Genomic DNA, 21,415 nt, shown 5'->3' on the forward strand with positions numbered 1-21,415 from the left:
CTTACGGTGCCCAGCTTCCCCCCCCCCCCCCCTCCTCACTCCTTATCAACTTTGGAGAAGATGGACTGGCAGGCCCCCCCGCGCACCCACAAGCTTGGAACAACACCACGCAAAAAGGCTCTGAGAACACGCAAGAGCAGCTCCAGCAGCGAGGGAAGCACCTCGCATACAGAGCCGGGCGAGATAAAGCGAAAACCGGCAAAGAAAGCACAGGGAGAGGAGCTGGAAGATAAGCCAAGCACTAGCGCTGCTCTGCGCAAGAAGCTCGCCAACAACGCCTTCGCTTTACTCTCGACCGAAGAAGACGAGTACGACCAAGAGAGCTCTGATGACGAACCCGGACCTAAAGATGATTCCAAGCCCAAGACCCCCGAGAAACCAAAGCCCACCCCGAAGACCATCAAGCCACCTCCGATTTTTATCCCCGATGTGACCAACATCTCGGCACTCGTCAAGATGATCACGACTCTTGTAGGCCCGAAGAACAATTTTACCTACAAGACCGTGAATGGCAACAACGTACGTGTCATGATGCCGGACAAAGAGTCCTATACAGCTCTGCGTCTCCAACTTGTGGCCCAAAACAAGAGGCATCGGACTTTCCAGCCGAAAGATGAACGTGCATACAAGGTTGTCATCAAAGGACTCCACCACTCCACCGATCGTGAGGAAATCATTGAAGACCTTCGCAGACAAGGGCACGCTGTTAGAGATCTGCACAATCCCATTGGCAGAAGAACTAAAGAACCGCTGGGAATATTCTTCGCCAACCTGGAGCCTTCCAGCAACAACAAAGACGTCTACCAAGTCAAGCGGATCTGCAGGTCGGTAGTAACCATTGAACCGCCGCAGAAGTTCAACGACGTGCCTCAATGCTTCAGGTGCCAAGGATTCGGTCATACACAGCGTTACTGCTTCCTGGAATACCGATGTGTAAAGTGTGGAGGCCCTCACGAATCGAGGGCATGTGAGAAGAGGGAGGACGACAAAGCGTGCTGCTTCCACTGCCAGGCGGACCATCCTGCGTCTTTCAAGGGATGCCCTGCATACAAAAGGGCCAAAGCACTCGCTGCTCCGAAAACAAGGCCCGTCGCTAATGCTAACAAGGCGCCGCCCGTGGCATCACCAAACGTCACCTCTGGCAGGAGCTACCGAGACGCCCTCAACGGAGTGCACGCAGCACCGCAGAATCCCACAACCCCAGTCCAAACCCAAACAGAAACCCCACACTCCGGTCAGATAGAAGCGATGTTCGCTCGCATGGAAGGAATGATGGAAAGGATGATGGAGCGCATGTTCACCCAGATGACACAGCTGGTGGCCACCATTCTCAACAGCAAGTCATGCAACTAAAGCTCCACCTAGTCGTCTGGAATGCGAACGGCCTGCAGAACAGCAAGGCCATAGTCGAGCACCATCTGAAGACCCACCAGATCGATATCCTACTCGTAGCCGAAACCCACTTCTCCCCCAGATCCCACTTTAATATCAGCGGATATGACCTCATCCATGCAGACCATCCTTCTGGCAGAGCACGCGGTGGAGCAGCCATCCTCATCAGGAGCGGTATTCAATACCTAGAGCTGCCCGCGTTTCAGCAAGACTGGGCACAATGTCCTGTCATCAGGATTGTCAGCCCGCAAGGAGATTTAGACATTGGAGCGGTCTACTTTCCCCCCAGATACCGCATAACAGCATCTCACCTCAGTGAGTTCTTCGAGCATTTTGGGCCCCGCTTCATAGCAGCTGGAGATTATAACGCCAAACATTCTTGGTGGGGATCGCGCGCCAACAACCCCAAAGGGAAAACTCTGTTTGGGTACCTGCAACGCCACCGACTGGACTGCCACTCCACTGGCGAGCCCACTCACTGGCCAACGAATCCCCTCAAGACTCCAGACCTGCTGGACTTTGCTGTGTCGAAAGGCATAGGGCATGCGAAGATCAGCTGCACAACAAATGCTGATCTCCTGTCAGACCACTGTGCAATAAACGTGCTAATCAACACGCCAGTCCTCAGGAAAACCCCGCTCAGAAGGCTCACTGGAAAATATACCGACGCCGCCAAGTTCGCGTCCTGGATGCTCTCCACCGTCAATCCGAACCCCATCCTCAACACACCCAGGAACATTGATGAAGCTATCGGGAATCTCACCAGGCAGATGCAAAACGCTGCGGAATTCGCAAGCCCACCGCCACCAAAGACTGCGAGAACACCTAGCAGGGACCTCCACCTCTGGTCCCCGGAAATTGCGGCACTCGTGACTGAGAAGAGGCGTCTCAGGAGAGTTTGGTTCTTGACGCGCAATCCAAGAGACAAAACAGCGCTCAATCACGCCACAAAGGAGTTGAAGGACAAGATCTCCAGCCTACGCCAGGACTCCTTCCTCAGATTCCTCGAGGAACTCTCTCCCGGGGACCCAGACCACAATCTGTGGAACGTCACCCGCCACATTAAACGACCAGCCAAAAAGGTTTCCGCAGTGCGCAAAGCAGATGGATCCTGGTGCCGTTCGGATGCTGAAAGAGCAGAAGCTTTCGCCGAACACCTTTACAACGCCTTCTCTCCGTTCGACTGCTGCACTGCCGAAGAACATGCTGAAACAGCCCGGTTTCTCAATAGCCCAAGCTCTCCCGGTCCCCCGTTGGAACCAGTCGACCCTGAGGAAGTTGCGCAGGAGATTGCTCTACTGAAGAACAACAAATCTCCAGGCCTGGATCGTATAGATGCGGCGGCCCTAAAAATGCTCCCATTCCGCTGCACACAAATGCTGGCCAGCATTTACAACAGCTGCTTCCGGCTAGGGTACTTCCCGGAAGAGTGGAAAAGAGCAGAGGTTATTGTCCTCCTCAAGCCTGGTAAGCCTGAAGCCAATCTCGCCTCCTATCGTCCGATTAGTTTGCTGGCAATCCTCTCCAAAATACTCGAAAGAGTATTTTTGCGCAGAGTATTGCCAGTACTGGATGAGGCTGGTTTGATCCCCGATCACCAGTTTGGCTTCAGGCGCTCCCACGGAACACCAGAGCAATGCCACCGGCTAGTCGAACGGATCCTCGAGGCATTCGAGCAAAAGAAATACTGCTGCGCTGTAATGCTCGACGTGAAGCAGGCATTCGACAGAGTTTGGCATCCTGGACTCCTCCATAAACTCAAATCCTACCTCCCAAGCCCCCATTTTACCCTCCTCAAATCCTACACTGAGGGAAGAGCATTCCAAGTCAGATGCGGAAGTGCAATAAGCCTACCCAGACTGATCAGAGCTGGAGTTCCGCAAGGCAGTGTGCTCGGACCAATACTGTACACCCTTTACACCGCAGACCTTCCCATAATCCCCTCCAGGAACCTAACTATAGCGACTTATGCAGATGACACGGCTTTCCTCGCCTCCTCATCCGACCCACGAGAAGCCTCCGAAACAATCCAAAGGCAAATGGACGCGCTACATCCCTGGCTCAGCAGGTGGAACATCGTAGTGAACGCGGAAAAATCTACCCAAACAACATTTGCACTAAGGAGAGGAGACTGCCCACCGGTCACGCTAAACGGAGTCATCATTCCCAACGCACCCGCACCCAAGTACTTAGGACTTACCCTGGACCGCAGGCTCACTTGGCGTCCCCACATCGTCAGCAAACGCATACAGGCCGATGCGCGTCTGAGGCAGATGCATTGGCTTATTGGGAGAGGGTCCAAGCTAAGGCAGAACCACAAAATCCTGGTGTACAAGGCAATTCTCAAGCCCATCTGGACCTACGGGATACAGCTATGGGGCACGGCAAGCCACACGAATCGCCTGCGTATACAGCGGTTCCAGAATAGGTGCTTGAGAATTGCCTGTAATGCGCATCCCTACCACGAGAATGTCGCCATACATAGGGAACTTGGAATCCCACAAGTCGCTGATGAAATCTCCAGGCTCAGCGAGAGATACCTGAAAAGGCTCGAAAACCACCCTAACCACCTCGCCACCAACCTGTTAGACAATAGCCAAACAAGCAGACGTCTCATGAGGAGACACCCTCTCGATCTTCCACAACAATAGACAACACATATAAAACCCGCCACAAATACATGTACAATAGTATCCCTTAAGCTAATGTTCCCCCGCAAAACCATTTAATTATTGTCCACTAGGACAGATTTTAAATAAATAAACGCACGCTAAAAAAAAAAAAAAAAAAAAAAACTAAATTGATGACGAGGTGTTTGGCAACTTGACACAATTCATTAAAGTCTTTATATTAATTATATGATAGGGACAATATCATATGCGTCACTAAATTGATGACGAGGTGTTTGGCAACTTGACACAATTCATTAAAGTCTTTATATTAATTATATGATAGGGACAATATCATATGCGTCACTAAATTGATGACGAGGTGTTTGGCAACTTGACACAATTCATTAAAGTCTTTATATTAATTATATGATATGGACAATATCATATGCGTCACTAAATTGATGACGAGGTGTTTGGCAACTTGATACAATTCTTTAAAGTCTTTATATCAAAAATTATATGATAGGGACAATATCATATGCGTCACTAAATTGATGACGAGGTGTTTGGCAACTTGACACAATTCATTAAAGTCTTTATATTAATTATATGATAGGGACAATATCATATGTGTCACTAAATTGATGACGAGGTGTTTGGCAACTTGACACAATTCATTAAAGTCTTTATATTAATTATATGATAGGGACAATATCATATGCGTCACTAAATTGATGACGAGGTGTTTGGCAACTTGACACAATTCATTAAAGTCTTTATATTAATTATATGATAGGGACAATATATCATATGCGTCACTAAATTGATGACGAGGTGTTTGGCAACTTGACACAATTCATTAAAAGTTTTTATATTAATTATATGATAGGGACAATATCATATGCGTCACTAAATTGATGACGAGGTGTTTGGCAACTTGACACAATTCATTAAAATTCTTTATATTAATTATATGATAGGGACAATATCATATGCGTCACTAAATTGATGACGAGGTGTTTGGCAACTTGACACAATTCATTAAAGTCTTTATATTAATTATATGATAGGGACAATATCATATGCGTCACTAAATTGATGACGAGGTGTTTGGCAACTTGACACAATTCATTAAAGTCTTTATATTAATTATATGATATGGACAATATCATATGCGTCACTAAATTGATGACGAGGTGTTTGGCAACTTGATACAATTCTTTAAAGTCTTTATATCAAAAATTATATGATAGGGACAATATCATATGCGTCACTAAATTGATGACGAGGTGTTTGGCAACTTGACACAATTCATTAAAGTCTTTATATTAATTATATGATATGGACAATATCATATGCGTCACTAAATTGATGACGAGGTGTTTGGCAACTTGACACAATTCATTAAAGTCTTTATATTAATTATATGATAGGGACAATATCATATGCGTCACTAAATTGATGACGAGGTGTTTGGCAACTTGACACAATTCATTAAAGTCTTTATATTAATTATATGATATGGACAATATCATATGCGTCACTAAATTGATGACGAGGTGTTTGGCAACTTGATACAATTCTTTAAAGTCTTTATATCAAAAATTATATGATAGGGACAATATATCATATGCGTCACTAAATTGATGACGAGGTGTTTGGCAACTTGACACAATTCATTAAAGTCTTTATATTAATTATATGATATGGACAATATCATATGCGTCACTAAATTGATGACGAGGTGTTTGGCAACTTGATACAATTCTTTAAAGTCTTTATATCAAAAATTATATGATAGGGACAATATCATATGCGTCACTAAATTGATGACGAGGTGTTTGGCAACTTGACACAATTCATTAAAATTCTTTATATTAATTATATGATAGGGACAATATCATATGCGTCACTAAATTGATCAGTCGCGATCGAACACTCGACGAGTGCAGACGTGCCTGCGGATCGACAGCAAATTGTTAGCAAATTGTTAGCAAATTGTTCACAGTTGTAAGTCCCGTTACTTGTGCCCAGCCACTTCGCGTCGCGTGATCTTGTCGCGCGTTTTGATTGGCCCAGCCAACGTACCTAACGGTAGTTCGCACTAACACCATCGCACACCCGAGTGTGCGTGTTATCAGCGCAAAAAACCCAGTGCTCGAAGCAGCGGTATAATTGCAAAGCAGCAGCCACGTGCTGCCTGGCTCACCGGCTTACGGTGCCCAGCTTCCCCCCCCCCCCCCTCCTCACTCCTTATCAACTTTGGAGAAGATGGACTGGCAGGCCCCCCCGCGCACCCACAAGCTTGGAACAACACCACGCAAAAAGGCTCTGAGAACACGCAAGAGCAGCTCCAGCAGCGAGGGAAGCACCTCGCATACAGAGCCGGGCGAGATAAAGCGAAAACCGGCAAAGAAAGCACAGGGAGAGGAGCTGGAAGATAAGCCAAGCACTAGCGCAGCTCTGCGCAAGAAGCTCGCCAACAACGCCTTCGCTTTACTCTCGACCGAAGAAGACGAGTACGACCAAGAGAGCTCTGATGACGAACCCGGACCTAAAGATGATTCCAAGCCCAAGACCCCCGAGAAACCAAAGCCCACCCCGAAGACCATCAAGCCACCTCCGATTTTTATCCCCGATGTGACCAACATCTCGGCACTCGTCAAGATGATCACGACTCTTGTAGGCCCGAAGAACAATTTTACCTACAAGACCGTGAATGGCAACAACGTACGTGTCATGATGCCGGACAAAGAGTCCTATACAGCTCTGCGTCTCCAACTTGTGGCCCAAAACAAGAGGCATCGGACTTTCCAGCCGAAAGATGAACGTGCATACAAGGTTGTCATCAAAGGACTCCACCACTCCACCGATCGTGAGGAAATCATTGAAGACCTTCGCAGACAAGGGCACGCTGTTAGAGATCTGCACAATCCCATTGGCAGAAGAACTAAAGAACCGCTGGGAATATTCTTCGCCAACCTGGAGCCTTCCAGCAACAACAAAGACGTCTACCAAGTCAAGCGGATCTGCAGGTCGGTAGTAACCATTGAACCGCCGCAGAAGTTCAACGACGTGCCTCAATGCTTCAGGTGCCAAGGATTCGGTCATACACAGCGTTACTGCTTCCTGGAATACCGATGTGTAAAGTGTGGAGGCCCTCACGAATCGAGGGCATGTGAGAAGAGGGAGGACGACAAAGCGTGCTGCTTCCACTGCCAGGCGGACCATCCTGCGTCTTTCAAGGGATGCCCTGCATACAAAAGGGCCAAAGCACTCGCTGCTCCGAAAACAAGGCCCGTCGCTAATGCTAACAAGGCGCCGCCCGTGGCATCACCAAACGTCACCTCTGGCAGGAGCTACCGAGACGCCCTCAACGGAGTGCACGCAGCACCGCAGAATCCCACAACCCCAGTCCAAACCCAAACAGAAACCCCACACTCCGGTCAGATAGAAGCGATGTTCGCTCGCATGGAAGGAATGATGGAAAGGATGATGGAGCGCATGTTCACCCAGATGACACAGCTGGTGGCCACCATTCTCAACAGCAAGTCATGCAACTAAAGCTCCACCTAGTCGTCTGGAATGCGAACGGCCTGCAGAACAGCAAGGCCATAGTCGAGCACCATCTGAAGACCCACCAGATCGATATCCTACTCGTAGCCGAAACCCACTTCTCCCCCAGATCCCACTTTAATATCAGCGGATATGACCTCATCCATGCAGACCATCCTTCTGGCAGAGCACGCGGTGGAGCAGCCATCCTCATCAGGAGCGGTATTCAATACCTAGAGCTGCCCGCGTTTCAGCAAGACTGGGCACAATGTCCTGTCATCAGGATTGTCAGCCCGCAAGGAGATTTAGACATTGGAGCGGTCTACTTTCCCCCCAGATACCGCATAACAGCATCTCACCTCAGTGAGTTCTTCGAGCATTTTGGGCCCCGCTTCATAGCAGCTGGAGATTATAACGCCAAACATTCTTGGTGGGGATCGCGCGCCAACAACCCCAAAGGGAAAACTCTGTTTGGGTACCTGCAACGCCACCGACTGGACTGCCACTCCACTGGCGAGCCCACTCACTGGCCAACGAATCCCCTCAAGACTCCAGACCTGCTGGACTTTGCTGTGTCGAAAGGCATAGGGCATGCGAAGATCAGCTGCACAACAAATGCTGACCTCCTGTCAGACCACTGTGCAATAAACGTGCTAATCAACACGCCAGTCCTCAGGAAAACCCCGCTCAGAAGGCTCACTGGAAAATATACCGACGCCGCCAAGTTCGCGTCCTGGATGCTCTCCACCGTCAATCCGAACCCCATCCTCAACACACCCAGGAACATTGATGAAGCTATCGGGAATCTCACCAGGCAGATGCAAAACGCTGCGGAATTCGCAAGCCCACCGCCACCAAAGACTGCGAGAACACCTAGCAGGGACCTCCACCTCTGGTCCCCGGAAATTGCGGCACTCGTGACTGAGAAGAGGCGTCTCAGGAGAGTTTGGTTCTTGACGCGCAATCCAAGAGACAAAACAGCGCTCAATCACGCCACAAAGGAGTTGAAGGACAAGATCTCCAGCCTACGCCAGGACTCCTTCCTCAGATTCCTCGAGGAACTCTCTCCCGGGGACCCAGACCACAATCTGTGGAACGTCACCCGCCACATAGGTGTTTGGCTACAGGAAAAAATCATTTATTTATCGAATCATCAAGCAAAGGATAAGCTTCAGTGGATCGCAGTATGGCAGCTGCTCAACCACTTACAACACCTTGCCTGTTACAAAAGTCGTTTACAATTGATTCTAGGCTTTGTCATTGTATTAAATAATGCTTTTATATGTAACTAGCGCGGCATCAGGTGATCGAAGATCCTCCTAATTTACTATGTTACAAATTACATTGGCATCACATCCATTGTCGTTTATAAAATAAATTATAAACTTTAAATGGTTTAGAAGCCATACAATGCAAATTGCCCCTTATTTATCATTGCAGTCCAGCACGGATACGACCTTAGAGGCGTTCAGGCATAATCCAACGGACGTAGCGTCATACCACTGTTCGCTCGAACAAGTATTGTGCCATTGGTCCGTACCTGCGGTTCCTCTCGTACTACGCAGGAATGCTGTCGCAACAACGTTTTGTCATTAGTAGGGTAAAACTAACCTGTCTCACGACGGTCTAAACCCAGCTCACGTTCCCTTGCATGGGTGAACAATCCAACGCTTGGTGAATTTTGCTTCACAATGATAGGAAGAGCCGACATCGAAGGATCAAAAAGCGACGTCGCTATGAACGCTTGGCCGCCACAAGCCAGTTATCCCTATGGTAACTTTTCTGACACCTCTTGTTAAAAACTCTTTAAACCAAAAGGATCGATAGGCCGAGCTTTTGCTGTCCCTGTGTGTACTGAACACCGAGATCAAGTCAGCATTTGCCCTTTTGCTCTATGTGTGGTTTCTGTCCGCACTGAGCTGGCCTTGGGACACCTCCGTTATTATTTGAGAGATGTACCGCCCCAGTCAAACTCCCTACCTGGCAATGTCCTTGAATTGGATCATACCTGAGTAATTGGAGTTATACCAAATTTTCAAATCAAAAATACATAAATGCATCGTTTTATTAAAGAATTTGTTTGCGATTATATAACAAACTCGTGATACTTTGATCAAGAAGCTTGCATCAAAACCCAATACCATAAGATATAATAAATATATCCGTATAATGGCTAGGAAATGATACACGTTCCATTTAATCAAGTAAGTAAGGAAACAATAAGAGTAGTGGTATTTCATTGACGATACCAAACCGAGGTCTAATATCTCCCACTTATTCTACACCTCTTATGTCTCCTTACACTGCCAGATTAGAGTCAAGCTCAAAAGGGTCTTCTTTCCCCGCTAATTATTCCAAGCCCGTTCCCTTGGCTGTGGTTTCGCTAGATAGTAGATAGGGACAGTAGGAATCTCGTTAATCCATTCATGCGCGTCACTAATTAGATGACGAGGCATTTGGCTACCTTAAGAGAGTCATAGTTACTCCCGCCGTTGACCCGCGCTTACTTGAATTTCTTCACTTTGACATTCAGAGCACTGGGCAGAAATCACATTGTGTCAACACCCGCTAGGGCCATCACAATGCTTTGTTTTAATTAGACAGTCGGATTCCCCAAGTCCGTGCCAGTTCTGAATTGATTGTTAATTGATAATCGTTATAATTGATAAGAACTAATTGGTTTAACCCAAATAGTATTCTTAAAAATTTTAGCAAGAAAGTTCCACAATTGGCTACGTAACTAAACTATCCGGGGAACAAGTAACTAACATAAATGCTAGAAACTCTATTTACCCAGAACGAGCACATAAACCATGTTATTGTTTCCCAATCAAGCCCGACTATCTCAATCTTCAGAGCCAATCCTTATCCCGAAGTTACGGATCTAATTTGCCGACTTCCCTTACCTACATTATTCTATCGACTAGAGACTCTTCACCTTGGAGACCAGCTGCGGATATTGGTACGGCCTGTTGAGAAGTTTGCGTGTCCCCACCATAAATTTTCAAGGTCCGAGGAGAAAATATCGACACAACAGTATATGTCATGCTCTTCTAGCCCATCTACCATATCTCTCTGCGAAAGACTTCCATGGTAGTACGGCTATAAAACAGAAAAGAAAACTCTTCCGATATCTCTCGACGGCTTCTTTATGGTCGTTCCTGTTGCCAGGATGAGCACGAGGCCCATATTTAATAACAAACGGATACTCAACAGGTTACGGAATTGGAACCGTATTCCCTTTCGTTCAAAATTATTCAAGTGTATTATATTCGCTTTGTTTATATAGTTAGGCATTTTTGTTTTACTTGAAAATTTTCGGCTTTCGCCTTGAACTTAGGACCGACTAACTCGTGATCAACCACTGTTCACACGAAACCCTTCTCCACTTCAGTCCTCCAAGGTCTCATTCGATTATTTGCTACTACCACCAAGATCTGTACCAATGGCAGCTCCATGCAGGCTTACGCCAAACACTTCTACGCATACCATTGTACCTTCCTACTCACTAAAGTTTCAAAATTTATATCACAAGTAATATAAATCATCTACTTTAGCGGTAATGTATAGGTATACAACTTAAGCGCCATCCATTTTAAGGGCTAGTTGCTTCGGCAGGTGAGTTGTTACACACTCCTTAGCGGATTTCGACTTCCATGATCACCGTCCTGCTGTTTTAAGCAACCAACGCCTTTCATGGTATCTGCATGAGTTGTTAATTTGGGCACCGTAACATTACGTTTGGTTCATCCCACAGCGCCAGTTCTGCTTACCAAAAGTGGCCCACTGGGCACATTATATCATAACCTTGAACTTCATATCAAGAAAGTTAAGGTTCTTACCCATTTAAAGTTTGAGAATAGGTTAAGATCGTTTCGACCCTAAGGCCTCTAATCATTCGCTTTACCAGATAAGATTATTTTATATAATATTAAAATGCACCAGCTATCCTGAGGGAAACTTCGGAAGGAACCAGCTACTAGATGGTTCGATTGGTCTTTCGCCCCTATACTCAATTCTGACAATCGATTTGCACGTCAGAACTGTTTCGGTCTTCCATCAGGGTTTCCCCTGACTTCAACCTGATCAAGTATAGTTCACCATCTTTCGGGTCACAGCATATATGCTCAAGGTACGTTCCAGTTAGAGGCATAAATAATATAAATATACATTATACATAACTATATAGAACGCCCCGGGATTGTGTTAATTAGCTATAAATAGCTAAAAAACTAATCCCATTATTAGTCAAGTTAATTACGCTATTAGGTTTACATCCCAATAACTTGCACATATGTTAGACTCCTTGGTCCGTGTTTCAAGACGGGTCCCGAAGGTATCCTGAATCTTTCGCATTGTTAATCATACAAGAGCATATAATAAACACAAAAATCAATGATAATTATGCCATTATATAATTCCGAAAAATTAACGCTCTGTAATAATATAAATCTATCAGCACTTTATCAAATTAATAACATTTATTCTGTGTTAAAATGCAAGCAATTTAATTGGAATAAACTATAAGTTATATTTTATGATAAATTTGGGATATGCTAATAGATTACAATGTCCTTATATGGAAAAAATGCACATTATTCTTAATAATATTATTTAAATATTACAATTTTAATGATGAATTTTCCATAACGGATATTCAGGTTCATCGGGCTTAACCTCTAAGCAGTTTCACGTACTGTTTAACTCTCTATTCAGAGTTCTTTTCAACTTTCCCTCACGGTACTTGTTTACTATCGGTCTCATGGTTATATTTAGTTTTAGATGGAGTTTACCACCCACTTAGTGCTGCACTATCAAGCAACACGACTCTTTGGAAACATCATCTAGTAATCATTAACGTTATACGGGCCTGGCACCCTCTATGGGTAAATGGCCTCATTTAAGAAGGACTTAAATCATTAATTTCTCATACTAGAATATTGACGCTCCATACACTGCATCTCACATTTGCCATATAGACAAAGTGACTTAGTGCTGAACTGTTTTCTTTTCGCTCGCCGCTACTAAGAAAATCCTTGTTAGTTTCTTTTCCTCCCCTAATTAATATGCTTAAATTCAGGGGGTAGTCCCATATGAGTTGAGGTTGTATATATAACTATATTTTGCCATAAATTCTTTATATATAAATGATAAAACAATCAATTAAATTCGTTATAAATAGTTCCAATAGTTCTTGTAAGCAAAGTTATTTTTTATCCATTTAACGAACCAACGAAGAATAATAACATAACCAAGTTTTTTTTTTTCGAATCATTAATAAGAGACAATTCTAGATGAAAAATATTTCAATTTTTTATGCTAGACATTTCTCAGTATTATTTGATTGAAAAAGAAAATATTTCTCTTCGTTTTTCACATTCAAATGTGAGATAATGTTTTTCATTTCTTTTTTAATATTATGAATAAAATCATTATTTAATCCAATAATATACCATATGCTTATAAAAAATTTATAAACAACTTAATTAGCATAGTCTTACAACCCTCAACCATATGTAGTCCAAGCAGCACTATAAAATTAATTAAAGTACATAACAGCATGGACTGCGATATGCGTTCAAAATGTCGATGTTCATGTGTCCTGCAGTTCACACGATGACGCACAGTTTGCTGCGTTCTTCATCGACCCATGAGCCGAGTGATCCACCGCTTAGAGTTTTATAATTCATTTTTATATAATGTCAATATTGTTTTTATTGAAAGAAATTAAAAATACACCATTTTACTGGCATATATCAATTCCTTCAATAAATTTATTTTTATACCTAAAATAAATGTTGCGAAATGTCTTAGTTTCATATAAGCATTATGTATCATAATAATCTGGTTATGGTTTGCTATTTTGGGTGACACATACTGCAAAATTTATATAAAACATTAACCTGATGGATGACAGGTACAAACATTGTATATTTTAGGTTGTTGCATTAGCCAACGTATGCTCATAACATAGATGAACAATACATATTCGCAACGCGTGTATATTATGGTCCATATACACACAAACTTATTTCGATTACCACATTCAAAATTATTTTAATTTTAATTCGACTTCCACTTTCGAATTTAGTTTAGTTTCTTCGATTTCCATTTTCGAGAATTTGTTTTTATAGGAAACGCCGTTGTTGTAGTAAGTACTGCCACAAATACGCACAACAACATTAATAATGTTAAAGTCTTTTTATGAGGTTGCCAAGCCCCACATATAAATAAAATAAAAGCCATCTACATTTTATTTTCACTTTAACTTTTGATTCCGTAGAATCATTTTGTAATATTTTTATTTTGGTAAATTGTATTTATTTGTATTATAACAAATGTTTATTAACGGTAAGGATATTATACAATAATGATCCTTCCGCAGGTTCACCTACGGAAACCTTGTTACGACTTTTACTTCCTCTAAATAATCAAGTTCGGTCAACTTTTGCGAAACAACCGTAACACGCAAGGCGTCACAGTGATCACGTCCGGAGACCTCACTAAATAATTCAATCGGTAGTAGCGACGGGCGGTGTGTACAAAGGGCAGGGACGTAATCAATGCGAGTTAATGACTCACACTTACTGGGAATTCCAAGTTCATGTGAACAGTTTCAGTTCACAATCCCAAGCATGAAAGTGGTTCAGCGGTTTACCCGGACCTCTCGGTCTAGGAAATACACGTTGATACTTTCATTGTAGCGCGCGTGCAGCCCAGGACATCTAAGGGCATCACAGACCTGTTATTGCTCAATCTCATTATTGCTAGACGCAATTTGTCCATTTAAGAAGCTAGTGTCCTTATAATGGGACAAACCAACAGGTACGGCTCCACTTACATAAACACATTCAAACACAATAAACATTTTACTGCCACCATGAATGAAGGCTACATAAGCTTCAGCACCATAATCCTGAAGATATCTATTTAATATATTTGAGTCTCGTTCGTTATCGGAATTAACCAGACAAATCACTCCACGAACTAAGAACGGCCATGCACCACCACCCATAGATTCGAGAAAGAGCTATCAATCTGTCTTACACACTTATGTTCGGACCTGGTAAGTTTTCCCGTGTTGAGTCAAATTAAGCCGCAGGCTCCACTCCTGGTGGTGCCCTTCCGTCAATTCCTTTAAGTTTCAGCTTTGCAACCATACTTCCCCCGGAGCCCAAAAGCTTTGGTTTCCCGGGAAGCGACTGAGAGAGCCATAAAAGTAGCTACACCCAATTGCTAGCTGGCATCGTTTATGGTTAGAACTAGGGCGGTATCTGATCGCCTTCGAACCTCTAACTTTCGTTCTTGATTAATGAAAACATCTTTGGCAAATGCTTTCGCTTAAGTTAGTCTTACGACGGTCCAAGAATTTCACCTCTCGCGTCGTAATACTAATGCCCCCAAACTGCTTCTATTAATCATTACCTCTTGATCTGAAAACCAATGAAAGCAGAACAGAGGTCTTATTTCATTATCCCATGCACAGAATATTCAGGCATTTGAAGCCTGCTTTAAGCACTCTAATTTGTTCAAAGTAATAGTACCGGCCCACAATAACACTCGTTTAAGAGCACTAGTGCAGGTTTTTAAATAGGAGGAACATATGAAAAAATACAAGTATTTAATCACATATAAGAACTCCACCGGTAATACGCTTACATACATAAAGGTATAGTACTAACCACAATTGTAAGTTGTACTACCCGTATGAAGCACAAGTTCAACTACGAACGTTTTAACCGCAACAACTTTAATATACGCTATTGGAGCTGGAATTACCGCGGCTGCTGGCACCAGACTTGCCCTCCAATTGGTCCTTGTTAAAGGATTTAAAGTGTACTCATTCCAATTACAGGGCCTCGGATATGAGTCCTGTATTGTTATTTTTCGTCACTACCTCCCCGAGCTGGGAGTGGGTAATTTACGCGCCTGCTGCCTTCCTTAGATGTGGTAGCCGTTTCTCAGGCTCCCTCTCCGGAATCGAACCCTGATTCCCCGTTACCCGTTGCAACCATGGTAGTCCTAGATACTACCATCAAAAGTTGATAGGGCAGACATTTGAAAGATCTGTCGTCGGTACAAGACCATACGATCTGCATGTTATCTAGAGTTCAACCAATATAACGATCTTGCGATCGCTTGGTTTTAGCCTAATAAAAGCACATGTCCCATAAGGTTCATGTTTTAATTGCATGTATTAGCTCTAGAATTACCACAGTTATCCAAGTAACTGTTAACGATCTAAGGAACCATAACTGATATAATGAGCCTTTTGCGGTTTCACTTTTAATTCGTGTGTACTTAGACATGCATGGCTTAATCTTTGAGACAAGCATATAACTACTGGCAGGATCAACCAGAATAATGTTTTTCCTTCATATTCCATTCATATTTTTTGAATCGAAATAAGCAATATAATAGATATATAGATTTTTCACTTTATATTATTCCATGATTTTTATTATATTGAATAAAATTCAATATTTCGCCTTTGGGTAAAATTTTAAATATATATTTATAAGTAAAATATCCATTCGATTACGGCCATTTTTATATAGCATTCGTAATCCATAATTTCATTTTTAATTCATACTTGTTTTACCAATATAACAAGAATTTCATATAATTATTGTAATATATATGTTTCTATAATTTTATCTTTTTATATATACATATTTCATTATAAAATATCATTTTATTTCCAACATACATAATTATTGTATCCACACATGTACAATTTTTGTTTAACCAATATAAATATTAAGTTAAATCATTTGCATTTTGAAGATAAATTTAAAATTTATCTCTTTTCATATATCTCTCTGGTAATATATAACATAAAACCAAGCGCATATGATAATATTTCCACATTTAATATATAATTTTATATTTCTTTCATAAGAATCCATATTTGTATTATACCGTAACGATATAATAATCCAACTATACGGCAGGTAATAAATAAATATTTGCCTGCCTCCAAAAATTAACGATAATATATGGAAACGATTTGTTATTCTATATATAATAGAAACTTGACTTTTGTTTCAACGATATTATCTAAAAAGCGTATATTCCTATTATCCGCGGAGCCAAGTCCCGTGTTCTATAGAACTGAGAAACAAATTTGTACGGATAATAATATACTTTATTGTATGTAACCAATATAAACATAATCCGAAATAAATATTTCGAATAATGCGGGAGGTCGGCAACCACTGCCTACCTATAGTAGTTTTTGAACCCGCTGTCGTCAAAGCGGGTATTTTCAATTCCGTTTGCCACCCAACATACGGGCTATTCTCTTATATATTAAGAGATTATATGAACATTTCATTTTTTTTTCCATTATTCATATATAATATGATTATTTTTTTCTTTATACATATAATACATATTAATTTTCATATGTTTATTATTTAATTTACTCATATTATTGCCAAAATCATATGAATACATAAGTTTTGAACAATATGAGAGGTCGGCAACCACTGCCTACCTATAGTAGTTTTTGAACCCTCTGTCGTAATTCCGGTCGTTTACACTACTATACCCTCTCCCTATAATGGCTTTTCTCTATAATACTAAGAGAATGTGGGAATATTTCAGCATTTTTTTCCTTATACATATAATAATTAATCATTTTCATATGTATATTATTTAATTTACTCATATAATTCCCAAAATCATATGAATTCATAAGTTTTGAACAATATGAGAGGTCGGCAACCACTGCCTACCTATAGTAGTTTTTGAACCCTCTGTCGTAATTCCGGTCGTTTACACTACTATACCCTCTCACTATAATGGCTTTTCTCTATAATACTGAGAGAATGTGGGAATATTTCAGCATTTTTTCCCTTATACATATAATAATTAATCATTTTCATATGTATATTATTTAATTTACTCATATAATTGCCAAAATCATATGAATACATAAGTTTTGAACAATATGAGAGGTCGGCAACCACTGCCTACCTATAGTAGTTTTTGAACCCTCTGTCGTAATTCCGGTCGTTTACACTACTATACCCTCTCACTATAATGGCTTTTCTCTATAATACTGAGAGAATGTGGGAATATTTCAGCATTTTTTCCCTTATACATATAATAATTAATCATTTTCATATGTATATTATTTAATTTACTCATATAATTGCCAAAATCATATGAATACATAAGTTTGAACAATATGAGAGTCGGCAACCACTGCTTATACATATAATAATTAATCATTTTCATATGTATATTATTTAATTTACTCATATAATTGCCAAAATCATATGAATACATAAGTTTTAAACAATATGAGAGGTCGGCAACCACTGCCTACCTATAGTAGTTTTTGAACCCTCTGTCGTAATTCCGGTCGTTTACACTACTATACCCTCTCACTATAATGGCTTTTCTCTATAATACTGAGAGAATGTGGGAATATTTCAGCATTTTTTCCCTTATACATATAATAATTAATCATTTTCATATGTATATTATTTAATTTACTCATTTAATTGCCAAAATCATATGAATACATAAGTTTTGAACAATATGAGAGGTCGGCAACGGTCTTTCCTCTATAATACTAAGATAATATGGGAATATTTCAGCATTTTTTCCCTTATACATATAAGAATTAATCATTTTCATAAGTATATTATTTAATTTACTCGTATATAATTGCCAAAATCCTATGAACACATAAGAGAATACAATATGAGAGGTCGGCGCAACCATAATATAGTAGTTGATGACGAGGTGTTTGGCAACTTGATACAATTCTTTAAAGTCTTTATATCAAAAATTATATGATAGGGACAATATCATATGCGTCACTAAATTGATGACGAGGTGTTTGGCAACTTGACACAATTCATTAAAAGTTTTTATATTAATTATATGATAGGGACAATATCATATGCGTCACTAAATTGATGACGAGGTGTTTGGCAACTTGACACAATTCATTAAAGTCTTTATATTAATTATATGATAGGGACAATATCATATGCGTCACTAAATTGATGACGAGGTGTTTGGCAACTTGACACAATTCATTAAAGTCTTTATATTAATTATATGATATGGACAATATCATATGCGTCACTAAATTGATGACGAGGTGTTTGGCAACTTGACACAATTCATTAAAGTCTTTATATTAATTATATGATAGGGACAATATCATATGTGTCACTAAATTGATGACGAGGTGTTTGGCAACTTGACACAATTCATTAAAGTCTTTATATTAATTATATGATATGGACAATATCATATGCGTCACTAAATTGATGACGAGGTGTTTGGCAACTTGATACAATTCTTTAAAGTCTTTATATCAAAAATTATATGATAGGGACAATATCATATGCGTCACTAAATTGATGACGAGGTGTTTGGCAACTTGACACAATTCATTAAAGTCTTTATATTAATTATATGATATGGACAATATCATATGCGTCACTAAATTGATGACGAGGTGTTTGGCAACTTGATACAATTCTTTAAAGTCTTTATATCAAAAATTATATGATAGGACAATATCATATGCGTCACTAAATTGATGACGAGGTGTTTGGCAACTTGACACAATTCATTAAAGTCTTTATATTAATTATATGATAGGGACAATATCATATGTGTCACTAAATTGATGACGAGGTGTTTGGCAACTTGACACAATTCATTAAAGTCTTTATATTAATTATATGATATGGACAATATCATATGCGTCACTAAATTGATGACGAGGTGTTTGGCAACTTGATACAATTCTTTAAAGTCTTTATATCAAAAATTATATGATAGGGACAATATCATATGCGTCACTAAATTGATGACGAGGTGTTTGGCAACTTGACACAATTCATTAAAGTCTTTATATTAATTATATGATATGGACAATATCATATGCGTCACTAAATTGATCAGTCGCGATCGAACACTCGACGAGTGCAGACGTGCCTGCGGATCGACAGCAAATTGTTAGCAAATTGTTAGCAAATTGTTCACAGTTGTAAGCCCCGTTACTTGTGCCCAGCCACTTCGCGTCGCGTGATCTTGTCGCGCGTTTTGATTGGCCCAGCCAACGTACCTAACGGTAGTTCGCACTAACACCATCGCACACCCGAGTGTGCGTGTTATCAGCGCAAAAAAACCCAGTGCTCGAAGCAGCGGTATAATTGCAAAGCAGCAGCCACGTGCTGCCTGGCTCACCGGCTTACGGTGCCCAGCTTCCCCCCCCCCCCCCTCCTCACTCCTTATCAACTTTGGAGAAGATGGACTGGCAGGCCCCCCCGCGCACCCACAAGCTTGGAACAACACCACGCAAAAAGGCTCTGAGAACACGCAAGAGCAGCTCCAGCAGCGAGGGAAGCACCTCGCATACAGAGCCGGGCGAGATAAAGCGAAAACCGGCAAAGAAAGCACAGGGAGAGGAGCTGGAAGATAAGCCAAGCACTAGCGCTGCTCTGCGCAAGAAGCTCGCCAACAACGCCTTCGCTTTACTCTCGACCGAAGAAGACGAGTACGACCAAGAGAGCTCTGATGACGAACCCGGACCTAAAGATGATTCCAAGCCCAAGACCCCCGAGAAACCAAAGCCCACCCCGAAGACCATCAAGCCACCTCCGATTTTTATCCCCGATGTGACCAACATCTCGGCACTCGTCAAGATGATCACGACTCTTGTAGGCCCGAAGAACAATTTTACCTACAAGACCGTGAATGGCAACAACGTACGTGTCATGATGCCGGACAAAGAGTCCTATACAGCTCTGCGTCTCCAACTTGTGGCCCAAAACAAGAGGCATCGGACTTTCCAGCCGAAAGATGAACGTGCATACAAGGTTGTCATCAAAGGACTCCACCACTCCACCGATCGTGAGGAAATCATTGAAGACCTTCGCAGACAAGGGCACGCTGTTAGAGATCTGCACAATCCCATTGGCAGAAGAACTAAAGAACCGCTGGGAATATTCTTCGCCAACCTGGAGCCTTCCAGCAACAACAAAGACGTCTACCAAGTCAAGCGGATCTGCAGGTCGGTAGTAACCATTGAACCGCCGCAGAAGTTCAACGACGTGCCTCAATGCTTCAGGTGCCAAGGATTCGGTCATACACAGCGTTACTGCTTCCTGGAATACCGATGTGTAAAGTGTGGAGGCCCTCACGAATCGAGGGCATGTGAGAAGAGGGAGGACGACAAAGCGTGCTGCTTCCACTGCCAGGCGGACCATCCTGCGTCTTTCAAGGGATGCCCTGCATACAAAAGGGCCAAAGCACTCGCTGCTCCGAAAACAAGGCCCGTCGCTAATGCTAACAAGGCGCCGCCCGTGGCATCACCAAACGTCACCTCTGGCAGGAGCTACCGAGACGCCCTCAACGGAGTGCACGCAGCACCGCAGAATCCCACAACCCCAGTCCAAACCCAAACAGAAACCCCACACTCCGGTCAGATAGAAGCGATGTTCGCTCGCATGGAAGGAATGATGGAAAGGATGATGGAGCGCATGTTCACCCAGATGACACAGCTGGTGGCCACCATTCTCAACAGCAAGTCATGCAACTAAAGCTCCACCTAGTCGTCTGGAATGCGAACGGCCTGCAGAACAGCAAGGCCATAGTCGAGCACCATCTGAAGACCCACCAGATCGATATCCTACTCGTAGCCGAAACCCACTTCTCCCCCAGATCCCACTTTAATATCAGCGGATATGACCTCATCCATGCAGACCATCCTTCTGGCAGAGCACGCGGTGGAGCAGCCATCCTCATCAGGAGCGGTATTCAATACCTAGAGCTGCCCGCGTTTCAGCAAGACTGGGCACAATGTCCTGTCATCAGGATTG

The 21,415-nt window shown here is 42.2% G+C and overlaps 3 non-coding genes across 3 annotated transcripts; all 3 read right to left on the reverse strand.

Moving 5' to 3' along the window:
• Nucleotides 1-8,704: 8,704 nt before the first annotated feature.
• LOC120285480 lies at nucleotides 8,705-12,666 on the reverse strand. The gene has a single exon (XR_005544743.1). It is a non-coding gene; the product is annotated as a large subunit ribosomal RNA (ribosomal RNA).
• A 393-nt stretch (nucleotides 12,667-13,059) lies between these two features.
• On the reverse strand, nucleotides 13,060-13,238 carry LOC120285486. The gene has a single exon (XR_005544748.1). It is a non-coding gene; the product is annotated as a 5.8S ribosomal RNA (ribosomal RNA).
• A 689-nt stretch (nucleotides 13,239-13,927) lies between these two features.
• Nucleotides 13,928-15,922, reverse strand: LOC120285475. Its single transcript, XR_005544738.1, has one exon. It is a non-coding gene; the product is annotated as a small subunit ribosomal RNA (ribosomal RNA).
• Nucleotides 15,923-21,415: the final 5,493 nt, after the last annotated feature.

The sequence above is a fragment of the Drosophila simulans genome, unplaced genomic scaffold (assembly GCF_016746395.2).
Source record: "Drosophila simulans strain w501 unplaced genomic scaffold, Prin_Dsim_3.1 Segkk25_quiver_pilon, whole genome shotgun sequence".
NCBI lineage: Eukaryota > Metazoa > Arthropoda > Insecta > Diptera > Drosophilidae > Drosophila > Drosophila simulans.